The following is a 14,028-nucleotide window of genomic DNA, read 5'->3' as shown; positions in this document are numbered from 1 at the left end:
TATTAGGTGGGAGGCCTGGCATTTAGTCAAGTTTTCAGAGTAATGAAAAGTAATGAGCACGGAGTAATTTCTAATCTCTTATGTTTGGTTTTGAAATTTTAGTTGACTTTTAAAAAGAAACAGATTGATCTTAATCATGTTTTGCAAAGGTTGGTAAAACAGTCTGTGCTGTAGGAACACCCACAGACATAAGAAAGTGACTCGCCATAGGTGAGGTCTGGGCTAGGGGATGATGATCTGGATTAGCCATTCCCATCAGTCAATCTGAAAAGCAAATATTGCTTAAATGACTGGGTTAGCGTGAGGACAGGGTCATCGTACATAGTAAGAGCGCTGACACAGAGGAAAGGGTTATGTGTGAAAAATGTCTTGGAGGATGTCCCCAAATGTCCTTGGGAAGGAGACATAGTGGGATATAGAACTTGGGGGATACTCAGTTGAAGAGAGAGAGAGAGAGAGAGTGTATGTGTGTGTGTGTGTGTGTGTGTGTGTGTGTGTGTGTTGGAAACTGGAGAAGCAGTCTTGTGTAACCTCCAGTAGAAAGTTGTGCTGGATCTCCATGGATGTTACCTAAAAAGTCTTTAGAAGAGTTGAATCATTTTTGGGTGGTTGTGTTTTCTTCTACGAAGAGACTCTCTGGCCTATCCCTCTGATTCTAAACTGAATCCTATTCACTTACAGCTGTCAGTTGACTAGCAACTAAATGGTCTGGGTGTTGGTTGCCATGGAAACAGCTAAAAGGCCCATTGCTATGGGAACCTACCATCCTTCCCAACGAGAGGTTTGGTTCCTACAAAGGAGTGGAGGGGGGTAGAGATGGGGCCCAGGAGATGAGCTGCAGAGGTGTTTTGAGGGTCCTTGGAGAAGGTGGGCAAAGTGATGAGCAAGCCTGGCTGGCTCCTTATGACTGGGGCCAAAGAGGAGCAGCGGCGTCTCCCACTTGCTGTGGGCATTCCCCGCCTGCTGTCTGTTCCTTGCCCCGTGGTGCCGGAAGAGTGCAGCTGTTGGCCATCCTAAATGGGGAGCAAAGGCATGAGACACTGGGGGCAGACCCAGCCCTGCAGCGCTGCTCTGCTCACCTGCTGGGGCCCTGAGAGGAAAAATCCTGGCCCCTCTCTGCCTGGCAGGCTGTTCTCCACACATCATGTGTCCCAGATAAGCAGCCAGCAGGTGAAAGGATGAGCTTAGCTTTGCCTGCCAGTGGGTCAAGCTGATAAGGAGCCTGGCAAACAAAATGGATGGCTGCTGGCCGTGAATATGGCAGAGATGCTGGGGGTTCCAGGTGAGGAAGCAGGACTTCTGTTCTCAGCCTTAGAGAAATGCATTACTCTGCTCTCCACCCCCTTCCCTACCACAGGCCTCTACCACAAAAAGTAATACTGCAGGTGGAGCAAAATCTTAAAAAGTGGAGTTTCACAGATGTTTTCAGGAGATGTACACAACAGTTATGAGATTCTTTTCTGGGTTTGCAAGCAAGGGAAATAGCTTTTAGTGTTTAGTGGTAAGCTGACCTTTTACTGAAACAAAGACAAAACATCCTAGTGGCTCTGCCATTAATTACTGTCAATGTGTAATGTAAAAATGGAAGGGATTGGGCTAGATAACCTCTAATGTCTCTGTCAGAACTAACAGCTTATGATTCATTGAGACACTGAAAGGAAGCTCAAGCACCAGTGGCTGGCAGATGCAGACTGGCCACACCTGTGAGAGCGAGGACAATTCCTTGGAGTCCCGAGGGGCTAAGGACAGAGATTATGGCCAAAATCTTTGATTTAGAGAGCATTTCAGATAGGGATTCCCTGGTGGCTCAGAGGGTAAAGAATCTGCCTGCAATGCAGGAGACCTGGGTTTGAGTCCCTAGGTCGGGAAGATCTGGAGAAGGAAATGGCGACCCACCCCAGTATTCTTGCCTGGAGCGTTCCATGGACACAGGAGCCTGGTGGACTACAGTCCATGGGGTCGCAAACAGTCAGACATGACTGGATGACTAACACTTTCAGGTAGATTTGGCCCAAGGAACTTGTATCTGATTCCCCAGAATTCTGAGATGTGGTTTTGATCTTCTCATCTTGCCTGCTCCCACATGGTCTTGGTTCCTCCTAGGGAGCTTTAGAGTCCAGGAGCACAACATCTGAGAGTGACACCACTGCAAGCTGAACCACTCCACAGGACCACTGAGCATTTCCCTAGGGTTGGGTAGGGAGGTTTTCACTTGTGGAACACAGCAGTTTATAGGTTTTCTTTTTTAATATTTATTTGTTTGGCTGCACCAGATCTTAGTTTTGGCATATGGGATCTGGTTCCCTGACCAGGGATCGAACCTGGGCCCCCTGCATTGGGAGCATGGAGTCTTAGCCACTGGACCACCAGGGAAGTCCTGGTTATAGATTTCTGTACAGTTTAAAATTTAAAATATATCCTGGGTTTCTATCCCAGTTCCAACTCTTTCCCCAGCCAATGGCCTTGGAATGAGTTATTTTTCTTAATTCCCTGGTGGCTGAGATGGGAATGTGGGATGCAATGTGGGAGACCTGGATTCAATCCCTGGGTTGGGAAGATCCCTTGGAGGAGGGCATGGCAACCCACTCCAGTATTCTTGCCTGGAGAATCCCCATGGATAGAGGAGCCTGGCGGGCTATAGTCCATGGGGTTGCAGAGAGTTGGACATGAGTGAGTGACTAAGAACAGCACAGTACAAGGCCTCAGTTTCCTCAGCTGTAAAACAGGAGGCTAAGCACCCCCCTGAAGGTGGTTCTCATGAAGACCCAAGGTGGTGTGTCAGAGTGCTCATCAAAGTGCCTGGCTCTGGCTCTGACAAGGACTGGAAGATTATTATCCTCCTAGATAAGAAAGGAAGGTTGCATCCATGGAAACTGCCCAGTGGCCTAAAATCACAGGCATTTGCCATGGATTTGTCTTCCAGATTTCATTTCGGGTGCCATTCAAGACCAGTGGCCTCCTCATGGCCTCCTGTGGTTTGGCTTCATTAAGGCAGATTCTAATCCTCTTTTTATGACACTTAGCCACATTGTTTTTTATGTGTGGTTTTTTGTGTGTCAGCTTACTTTTCTACTAAACTGTAAACATCTTGAGAATTGAGACTGCTGTTTCCTCTTTAAGTAAATGCCGAAAACTCAGCACTCAGCAATTATTTAGCAATTTGTATTTATTTATTTTGCCTCTCTCCATGGTTTGCAGAATCTAAGTTCCCCAGTCATGGGTTAATTTGACTTGGGTCACTACAGTGAAAGCGCTGAGCCCTAACCACTGGACCACCAGGGAATTCCCATGTAGCAAATTGTTTTAATGTGGAAAACAAATGTCCTGATTCTTTAGGTTTTGAATCTGACCGTTTAACCCTCCAGTCACCTTGGTCTCCAAAAGGTTGAGAAGAGAAAACAGTTGATTTGGTTTCATTCTCTGGAAGAAGGGCAAGGTAGTGCCCTATCCTGGGTAGGTGGCTCTAGAGCAGGACTTGGGCTCCCCTTTTGTGGAAGCCAGCTGTCATCTGTGTCTCGGGCTCACTGACAACACCGGTTTGTCTCCAGCCCGCAGGCTCCCTGGCCTTGGGCTCAGGAGGAAATGGCTCCCCGCCTCCCCGCCTCCCCGCCTCCCCTCCTGGCGGTTGTCTGTCTCCATTTCTGTTCCCCCAACCTCCCAGCTGTTCTTGGCTGCTCACCCCCTGTGTGGGTCACGATGCCTGCTCTGTAGCTGCGTGTTGTATCAGGTTGCCTCTGAGAGTTCTAGAGAAAGCGGATCTAGCTTATCCAGCTCTCCCCTCTCTGGTTTGCTGAATCTCTGCAGCCCCTCCGCTTCCCTCCAGAGCTTGCCAGGGCTTGGCTGGATGGAAACGAGGCCCACAGAGCTATCCAGAGCATCTCCCAGCCTGTGGCTGCTAAAAAGCATCCCCTTTCAAGGTGGGTAAAGAAAGCACTGGGGAAGCGGGTGGGGGGCAGCGGTGGATGGATGTAGGAGAAAAGAGTCTAGGAATATCGTGGGCTAGTGGAGATGACTGGCAATTCATCCTGTGGATTTTTCTGCCTAGTTTCTACTGACTTGATGAGCTGGACACACTCACAGAAAACAAAGTCTTGGATTTGATCATTCTAAGAACAAGTTTAAAATTTTGCCACCAAACCAGATGTCTAAGGCAGATGGTACTCCGGAAATATTTGCTCTTAGTCCTGAGGGTATGGATGGCTTAGGCAACTGCTCACTTTCATTACCCTGATCCCCTTGTGGAATTTATATGAGACAACACTGTGCAATCCTTCAAGCAAGGGGCACCTGTTGTGTGCCAGGCACTCTGCTGGGCCCTGGGGGTGAAAAAGTGAGAAGGGCCAGGTCCCTGCCTCCAAGGAGCTGCAAGTCTAGTGGTAAAGGCAAGCAGCAACCCATCAGGGCCATACAGCAGGATCATGCCGTGACTGTCACAGGGGCAGCAAGCCATAGCATCCAGAGGGAAGAGCACTGAAGGCGATTTTGGCCTGAAAGAGGCAGAGCCAGGTCAGGCTTCTGCTGGGAGCATGTCTGCAAATGAAGATGGCTAATTCAGTAGCAGGTCTTTATTCATTCATCGTTTATCCTTCCTTCATTCAACAAACATGTCCCTGCCCTTTGTCTTCTGAGGGTGTTTTTTGTTTTGTTTTGTTTTGTTTTTATATTTATTTTAGTGAATTTACCTTCTCCTGAACTTCTGGTCTTGGTGAATTTGTTTTTAAAGTTCCCCCTCCTTTGTTTATTCTGGAACTAAATAAGCATATTTGGTTATGTCCTGACTGCGTATCCAGTGTTTATGTATGTATCTCCAGCTAAAATTAACGATTTGGATTTTACAGTTCTGGCTCCCATCTGACTCACTTCTCTTTTCTCTGACTATGCCCTGGCCACACTGGTCTCCTTTTCAGTTCCTCAAGTTGGCTGTGCTCCCCTCCCCTAGCCACGGGACTCTTACACATGCTGTTCCCTCTGACTGGAATGCCCCCCTCATTTAGTTAGCTGTCTGTTTAGCTAACTCTTGCTCATCCTCCCCATTTACACTGGAATGTCTCTTTCTCAAGGACGCCTTCCAGCACCACCTCATCTGGATCAGATCAAGTCCCTACTTTGCTCTATAGTTCTTATAGCCCCTCATTTCCATCCTTCCTGGCACAGCTCACAATTACATACTGATAGGATTAGTTGATTAATGTCATCTCTCCCAGTAACTTATAACCACGACCAGGGTAGAAAATACTTCTATTTTTCTCATCACCATATTCAGCACTTCGTCTGAGCAGCAGGTGGCCAATACATATTTTTTTAAAGAATTAGTTAATGAAATAACTGATGACTTTTTTTGCCACTATTTACCTTGAGACTGAATGACTGTGTGTCCAAAACCAAAAACAATACAAAATGTAAAAACAAGGACTGGTACTGAACAGAGAGCCTCCTTTGAGAGAGGTACAGAAAGAAGGTAAAGCCAGGGGCAAGATGTCGCAGAGCTAGGAGACTCTGGGCTTGTCACAGTGGAGAGCCACAGTAGAAAAAATGGGGGGTCTGGAGGCCCGGGCAGGGTCAGACCTAGGACTTAGGCTGGGAAGGAGGGAGAATCAATAGATAGGGATTGAGCTGTTACCCTGATTCTTGGAGGATACCTGTGTCCCTTGGGTGTAACATAATGTGCTGGGGTACAAAAGACAGGATAAGTGTCCCATTTTCCTATGGCTTCAGTTATAACTAGACCTTGAGGAATGAGGGGGAGGAAGATCATTTTATATTAAAACCAATACTGATATAGACTGGAATGTAAATTCCATGTAATTATAAAAAGTTGCGAGATTTTAAAGATGTCAGTGCTATGACTGTAGCGGTAGTTCAGTGAAAGAGTCTGAAAAGCGTTAATACCTCAGAGCACTATAATCCAAAGCATTTCTTATGATTGAAGTTTTATAAATGAGATAATACTAGAAATGCATGAAGAACCTGCTCTTTTGAGGCAAAATTTTTCTTTTTAATTTTTGTACCACTCACCCCTCCCTTGAAGACCTAGCACAACAGTAGGTGTGCATAAAGAGTTGACATGAACCCACAGCAAACCACTCACTCTTAGTCTGGTCTGGAAATTGTTCACTGGATTTTATTATCAAGATTGCTCTGCCTACCCACCCCTCTAGAAAGAAAGGGGCCACTTCTATGTCATTCTGGAGAGGAGCTAAATAAAGAGGCTTCATGGGGTGTTATGTCCAAACCAACATTTTTGTCACCAGGGACCAGTTTTGTGGAAGACAATTTTTCCACAGACCAGGGAATGGTTTGGGGATGATTCAAGCTCATTACATTTGCTGTGTACTTTATTTCTATTGTTATTACATAAGCTCCACCTCATGGCAAATATATGGGGAAACACTGGAAACAGTGACAGGCTTTATTTTGGGGGGCTCCAAAATCACTGCAGATGGTGATTGCAGCCATGAAATTAAAAGATGCTTGCTCCTTGGAAGAAAAGTTATGACCAACCTAGACAGCATATTAAAAAGCAGAGACATTACTTTGCCAAAAAAGGTCTGTCTAGTCAAAGCTATGGTTTTTCCAGTAGTCATGTATGGATGTGAGAGTTGGACTATAAAGAAAGCTGAGTGCCAAAGAATTGATGCTTTTGAACTATGATGTTGAAGAAGATTCTTGAGAGTCCCTTGAATTGCAAGGAGATCCAACCAGTCAATCCTGAAGGAAATCAGTCCTGAATATTCACTGGAAAGACTGATGCTGAAGCTGATTCAAAGAACTGACTCATTAGAAAAGTCCCTGATGCTGAGAAAGGTTGAAGGCAGGAGGAGAAGGGGAAGACAGAGGATGAGATGGTTGGATGGCATCACCGACTCAATGGACATGAGTTTGAGTAAACTCCAGGAGTTGGTAATGGACAGGGAGGCCTGACATGCTGCAGTCCATGGGGTCGAAAAGAGCTGGACATGATTGAGTGACTGAACTAACTGAAGCTCCACCTCAGATCATTAGCCATTAGCTTCTGGAGATTGGGGAGCCATGGCCCAAACTATTCCAGGAAGAACTATGGGGAAGACAATGGAAGGGTAGCAAGAGTGAGATGCAAACAGAAAAGTGGGAAGAGGATTTAATAACTTCCTGCTATTGCCTGGAAGGAAGTTATTCTCTAGTTCTCTGCATGTTTTCATTGTTTTCTGTGTTTAACTTGACTCCAAAGAGAAACTGTGAGCTGTTTGAAGTCAGGGCTGTGTCTGCTTTTCACACAAAGTGCTTGGAAACCATGTATAATAAATACTCGACCACAATCCAACCCAGGGAATCACCAAGACTAGAGTGGACGAAATCTTGGCAAAGATTACCATCCAAACTGCAAAACCACAGAGAGCAAAGTCCTCAGATGTAGGTGGTAGGAAGCAGGAAGTTGGTAGAGTAGGTGTGTCAGAAAGGCTGGTGGGTCTTTGCCAGTGAGCTAAGCCTCAGAGAGCAGAGATGGGCATGGGAGGGGTGATTACTGGGATGGATTCTCAGCAGGGGCTGAGATGAAAGAGACAATGTTCCCAGACTTAATCATTGCTTTTAACTCCCCCAGCATAATCTCTAATGGTCCCTGGCTGGTGCCACTCAGAGCCTCCACCCCCAGACCCCCCCACTCTGCCTACCTGAGCAAACTCTTCCCAGCTCCTCAGCAACTCTGTATCTCAAATCTATGCCTGCTGCTCCTTTTTCAGTGCATCTCATCCATGCACCTATTTATTCAGCCTCCAGGGGAGGGGAAGGAGTGAGGCCAAATCTCCAGTCTGGATACTGTTTCTAGAGTGTATCAAACCAACTACTCCTGAAGCAGCACTCTGATGAAGGGACCCTCTGGTAAGGGCAAGGCAAGGGAGGAATCAGCAGCTAGCGATGCCGTCTGGAAGCAGGGGAGCCAGGCTGCACCCTTGTCAGCAAAGGGTTGGAAATGAGCCAAGTAGAACAGAATGGAAAAACAAGAATCATCTGTGGTTAAAAAAAAAAAAAAAAGGTTGGGGTCGGGGCGGGGGAGGAAACCACAAGTCAAGGACACGAGACTTGTTCCCAAAGAAGTTGGAGATGAGGACCAGAGCTAGGCGACACGTTTCTCCTCTCTCCTGACCGCATTTTCTCCTTTTCTCATAACCTCCATGATAAATCACCTGTAAATTATAACCTCGCAAGAGGCACCGACTTGAAATTGCAATCTGGCCGCCCTAAGATTGGCATTCAGGGACTGTCTTTGTCACGAAAAGCAGAATTCTTGTTTATTTTGGTAAATTAATTGCTGACAAAGAGGGCTTTTCATTTTCCAACCCAAATGATACGAAAAGAGACTGCAGGGTTGGAAAGCACCAAAAGGGTATTCCGGGTTAAATCGCCTGCCTGAGCAACAAACACGTCCTGTCCTTGGCATCTCTGGATTTAAATCTACAAAATAGGCTGGGACTGTGTACTGAAACTGATGTATGCACATAAGTAGCCCCTGAGTCTTCACCCCTCAGCAAAGTGCAGGCCACCTACCATCCTGGGGAAGGGGACGATGTCTGCGCCATGTCGACAACCCCTGCCACAGGGGATGGGGGCTTCCCTCGTGGCTCAGCGGTAAAGAATCCACCTGCCAATGAAGGAGACACAGGTTTGATCCCTGGGTTGGGAAGATGCCCTGAAGAAGGAAATGGCAACCCACTCCAGCATTCTTGCCTGGACAATTCCATGGACAGAGGAGCCTGGCAGGCCACAGTCCATGGGGTCATGAAAGAGTTGGATGTGACTGAGTGCCTAAACAGCAATACAGGAGATGAGTGCTTCAGAGTGGCATTAGAGGAGGACGCGTCTTAGTGAAAAGGCCCTGGGAAGTCAGTGTCATAAAGGTCACTGTGGCTTTTGCCTGTGATGCTGTCCTGCCATCTTCGCCAACACCAGATTTGACCTGGTCATCTTCCTGTGTAATGAGTCTGCCAGCTGGTCTGCTGTCTGTACCAGTCCCCCCATGGGGAACAACTGGGTGTGGGGCCTTTGGGAAGGATGACTGTCACAGAACTTACCAGAACCCACAGACCCACGTACCTGACATGGGCACGCACAAGAGAGATGCTAATCCTGTTCCATTCTGGAAAGTATCCAAGTGAAGGGAAAGGACTTCCCTGGTGGTCCGATGGTTAAGACTCCATGAAGGGGGCATGGTTCAGTCCGTCGTTGAGGAAACAAGAACCCACGTGCCTGACTGTGTGGCCAAAAAGATAAAAACTTTTACAAATAAAAAGATTAAAAAAAAAATAAAGTGGTGGGAAGGCAAGATTTCAGTGAGGTTATTTGAGAAAGGTTTCTTAGAGGGGAGGAGAAGTTCAACCAATTATTCAAGGGGTGTTTTCTTCTTGATTTAGCATGAAGAGAGGGGAAGGCCTTTCAGGGGGTGGGTGAGAGGGTGGTCTGGAGACAGAAGGATGCAGGAAGCTGACTGCCTGCAGGAGCTATGTCAGGTGCTGCCTGGGGTTGGGGGTCAGGTCAGGAAGAAGTGAGTGGCCCAGTTGACTCGCTTGATGAGTAACTCGGGCTCAATGAGGGTTGCACATCTGAACACACAACAGGTTTCCAAGCAGGGGGGAGGGGATAATGATGCCAGCCCGAGTGTGAGGGATGAGCTGGAACCAGGAGGCTGGAGCAGGGTCCGAACAGGAACTTAGCCTTATTGAAAGCATAGCACCAGAGGCTAGGCCAGGTTAAAGGCAGAGGAAAGAAAGGGGGTGGCAGGAGAATGCCTTTGAGAAAAAAAGGCAAAAGGAGGTTCAAGGCCCTGGGCTTCACTGGAGCAAGTTTATAAAAGCAGAAGGAAGAAGAAACTGGGAGAAGCAGAGTCCTGCCAGCTAGACCCCCAGCCCCTTGGCCATTGAGTAAAACCTATAAAGCAGTTCTAGTATTTAGAAGGAAAACCTTTCATATCCATAATCTGTTTTAGTCAGAATATCTCTGAGATGTAGGCAGGGTCAGAGGTCATCTCCCTATAATAGGGGAAGGCATGGAGGCACATGTAATTAAAATACCTTGCCTGAGATCCTGGACAAACCTCATCATTTTCATAAGGCAGGTCATGAGGAAGAGCAAAGAGTTCCCTGGGAGTCTTTCCCCAGGGCCTTCGTACCTTGCAAGTAACCTTTTTACCTGGACTCCACGGGGTCAGCACACCAAGCTGGCACCCAGGTCTCAGGACACCAGATCACCAGATCCCGCATTGGACCTCAAATGTCTGCAAGCCTTCCCACCTCAGGACAGTCAGGGGCGGCTGGATCCTGACTCCACAGCACTCCTGTGGCTCTTTCCTTAAAACTCTCGCTGCCCCAGGTCTTCTTGCCAGCCGCATGTCAGCTGCTGCTCCTCAAGGTCAAGCTGTGGGTTTAGATTGGCCCCTGCTCAGCCCCTTCCTATCCACCCTGCAAGGACCTACCACCTCCCCTTCTCATCCTTTCTGGGGAACTTCACTTTTTCTTATTGAAAGAGATAATTGGCTGGATGTGAGCTTGCGGGTGTCTTATTGCTCAGATAAGAGGTTTTCATATCAGTCCTGATGAGAGACAGCGGAGGGACTCTTCTTGCCACCCGCTCTAAGAGGCAATTTTATTCTGGCTCCTCAAGTCAGGAAATGTTTTAGGGAACTGAGCTGCCCTTTATCTAAAAAAAATCCTTTCCAAGAAACTCAATGTCCAGAATCGATAAAAATGACTCAGCCCTCAATGGAAGCAGTAGGAGAGCCCTGTTAATCCATCGTTTCCCTTCCTTCCAACTCAAGCACCCAGCAGCAGCACCCTGTTTAGGGGGCTGAGATGGGGGGAATGAGCAATGGAGGCAGATGTGGTGGTGGTGGTGGTCCATAGAGATGGTCTGAAAACTGCTCATCTAGCCCCTATTTACAAATGAAGAAACGGAGGCCAGGAGGGAAAGTTACAAACCCAAGACCACATGGAGTGTGCCTTCTGGGACTTGGTCTATGGTCTGGTTGGCCCTGCTCTCATTCTCTCTCCTGGGGGCCTCTGCTCCATCCGCGCTTGGATGCATCCACTCATCCATTCATCCAGTATCGCTGGATCTCTGTGCCCACCACCACATGAGCTACAGATGCAGCAAGGAGCACCACACGGTCCCTGCTGCTTGCAATCATGCCACCTCAGCTAACCAGGTAGCTGCAAAATTTTCCCACCCCGGCACAAGCCCCCACCCTGCCTGTCACTCAGGCTCCCAGCAGCCAGAGCTAAAGATAGAATTGAGGGCAGCGTTTTAAGTCAGCGGCGGCAGACCTGGCTGGCCGAGTGGGGAGGAGGGGGCCCGCTAGGCCGAGCTAGGAGACCTCCCCTGAGCAGGTGGCTGGGTTTCCGGTGGTGGCCCATTCCCACAAGACTGGGCTCAACTGTGGACATCCCCTGGGCGGGGCTGATGGAACCTCCGTCTAACACTTCATGCCAGATACCCACCTTCCCTAGACTTCAGATTTATTCTCTTGGCTTTCTCTCTTCGCTGTCCACTGTCTTGTTGACCCTGGGCTTTGATTATTTGCACATCTACAGCTCTGCTCTGCCCTCGTGCTGATGTTTCACAGGTTAGCATGTGGCCAGGGGTAACCAGGTGGTGAAACCCAGGGCTGGGGAGGTGGGGTGTTCTGCCTGGAGCCTACAGGCCTTACTTCCTGGGCAAGGGGGGTTCTGCTGACTGATAGAACCTGGATGTCATCTCCAGAACTTTCTGGAGGATGAAGTCACCATCAGAGCCCAACCAGTTGGATTTCCTCTTCCTATCTTCAGGCCACCTGCTTCTCTTTGCTGCTCCTTAGTAATGGGCCAGCTGATCCTGCTAAACATCACACTGGCCTGGCAGGGAAGTAAGTAGCATGGGGGAGAAGAAAACCCTGGATTTATTCCCACTCTGGGCCATAGCGCTCCACCCTATGGGCAAGGCAGGCCACTGAGTAGCCCTGGAAAGAAAAGCAGGAAGAAAGGACCAGCCACTTGGAGCAGCTCACACCTTCCCAGAAATGCAGGAAGGGAGGGAAAACTGCTTCCTCTCTTACCTGGGCCTGACTGGGGGGTCATCTCAGCATTTCAGCATCAAAGGAAATGACAGAGACAAGATACCTCCTGCCGTCCTCCAACTTGGTGTGCGGGTGTCAGCCATGCTTTCTAAATCAAAGGGTTTGGTGAGAGCCCCCAGGGAGTGGCAGTCTGCAGAACCGAGGCGGGAGGGTGGGCAACTCTGCTCAATATTCGCCCCCTTGCCCCACAGTGGCAGAATGGGGATTACCATTCCAAGAAACTGCTTTCCAGGGACAGAAATAGTAGGGAAGGGTGGGGTGCGGAGGCTGGGGCTGCCACATACTGCTTTTCCACAGGCATTCTGGGTAAGAATATTAATGAGACTATTAATAACTTCTTACCTCTGTATAAGCCTTCAAGACCTTTCTCTAGATGTTTTCACCGCCTGCACACCCATTATCTCATTTGGTTTTCAAGGCAACTCTGTGAAGCTGTGAGGTCATCACCCCCATTTCATAGACGAGGAAATTGAGGCCTGGAGAAGGGAATTGTCACATGCTAACCAGCTCATTCTGCTAATAATTGGCTGAGCAGGGACCAGAACCCAAACTTCCTTGAGTCATCTCTTCCATGGTCCCATTGGAACGTGATTCCAAAAAGCCAGGGCTTTCTGCTGGGCTGTACTGAGGTTACATCTGAGGATGATGGGATACCAAGTCCTCCAAGGCCTTTGTCCCATGGGTCAGTTACTTAAGACTGACACACCTAGTGCTTCACATGGTCTATACCCTGCTCCAGACCCCAGAGATAGCTATCAACCACACATGGTTTTTGCCATTAAAAAGTTCACAGCTTGATGAGTAGAGAGACAAACTCTCAGACATCTCAGTGCCACAGGATCCAGTTGAGGACCAAGGTAGAACAGGGCATTGTGAGAGCAGAGTTTAAGCTTTCAGCCAGTCTGGTGGTACCAGAGAGGGCTTCCTGGAGGAGGTGTTGCACTGATCAGCTCCTTAGCCAAGGTTATTCTCTCTGATTGTGCTCTTCTTCTCAATACCAATCCATGCTCGTCTTCACACTACTCCCTCCTGCCTATAACCCCAGCCTATGGGCAATTACAGGACTGATGGAGCCAAGTGGCAGTGGCTAGACTGTCCTAAACTTGCAGACCAGAATGGACCCATTCTTTGTCCCAGGGGTTGCTATGGTCACATCCCACTGCTGGAAATGGACAAGAGATTATGTTCTGAGCTTGGTGCCAACCTGGACTTCCCCTCACACAGCCGTGGAAGGAAGGTGTGGTGAGTTACCCAACCCACCTGCTCACCCTTAGCTCATTCTACTCAGAAATCATCTCAGATGTGCAAAAACCTAACCTACTTTAAAAGTCTGCTGATCAGACTCCACATTGCTCTCCTAATTCCTGGCATTTAATGCTTTTCTCTATTTTAACCCAGATCTGTCATTACTAAAATTTTACCTTTCCCTATTCTGTTTTTGGAAGAGGCAGGGAAGTTGGTCATATTTTCCAAGCCAAGAGTCCTCTGAAGACTTGAAAATAATAATCAAACCACACTGTAGGCTTCTCCGTTTGAGGTGGATGATATTCAGTTACCTCCTGCGTTCATGTATGCCTTAATCCGTACTTCCTTCAGGCCTCTTCCCTCCTCCCTTAGTTGAGGAATTCAAGACTGGGCAGAGAGTAGCCCTGAGGTGCTGATCTGAACTGATGACACTGGGAGGAGGGCAGGAGCCAGGGAACATTCTGCAGGGGTGCAGTGGGCACCAGGAGACCAGATTTTCAGAGACCAGATGATGCTCACCGAAGGGAACCCTGAGGTCAGAATCCTGAGGTGCAGCAACCCTAAGAGACAGATGGGAGAAAAGGAGTTGTCACTGCCAGCAAGGAAGGGCCGAAAGGCAAAGAAAATCAGGGAGCCTGTGTTATCACAGGAGCTAAGGGAAGACGTGCTTGTGAAGGAGGAACTCACCAGGATGGAATGCTACA

The 14,028-nt window shown here is 48.3% G+C and overlaps 1 protein-coding gene and 1 non-coding gene across 4 annotated transcripts in view; one reads left to right on the top strand and one right to left on the bottom strand.

Annotated features, from left to right (window-relative positions):
- Window positions 1–2,300: 2,300 nt before the first annotated feature.
- On the bottom strand, window positions 2,301–2,373 carry TRNAW-CCA (transfer RNA tryptophan (anticodon CCA)). Its single transcript has one exon. It is a non-coding gene; the product is annotated as a tRNA-Trp (tRNA).
- Window positions 2,374–3,663: 1,290 nt separating this feature from the next.
- SYNDIG1L (synapse differentiation inducing 1 like) overlaps window positions 3,664–14,028 on the top strand; it is a 58,501-nt gene continuing 48,136 nt past the window's right edge. For 2 of the 3 annotated variants that reach the window (XM_069597062.1, XM_069597060.1), the window contains exon 1: window positions 3,726–3,917. The gene's annotated coding sequence lies outside the window, so the exon portion shown is untranslated. Of the gene's footprint in view, window positions 3,918–14,028 lie in introns of all 3 variants that reach the window. The other variant, XM_069597063.1, reaches the window with a different exon arrangement.

This window comes from Ovis canadensis, chromosome 7 (assembly GCF_042477335.2).
Source record: "Ovis canadensis isolate MfBH-ARS-UI-01 breed Bighorn chromosome 7, ARS-UI_OviCan_v2, whole genome shotgun sequence".
NCBI lineage: Eukaryota > Metazoa > Chordata > Mammalia > Artiodactyla > Bovidae > Ovis > Ovis canadensis.
Note: the sequence above shows the minus strand (reverse complement) of the source record. Positions and strands in the feature narration are given on the sequence as shown.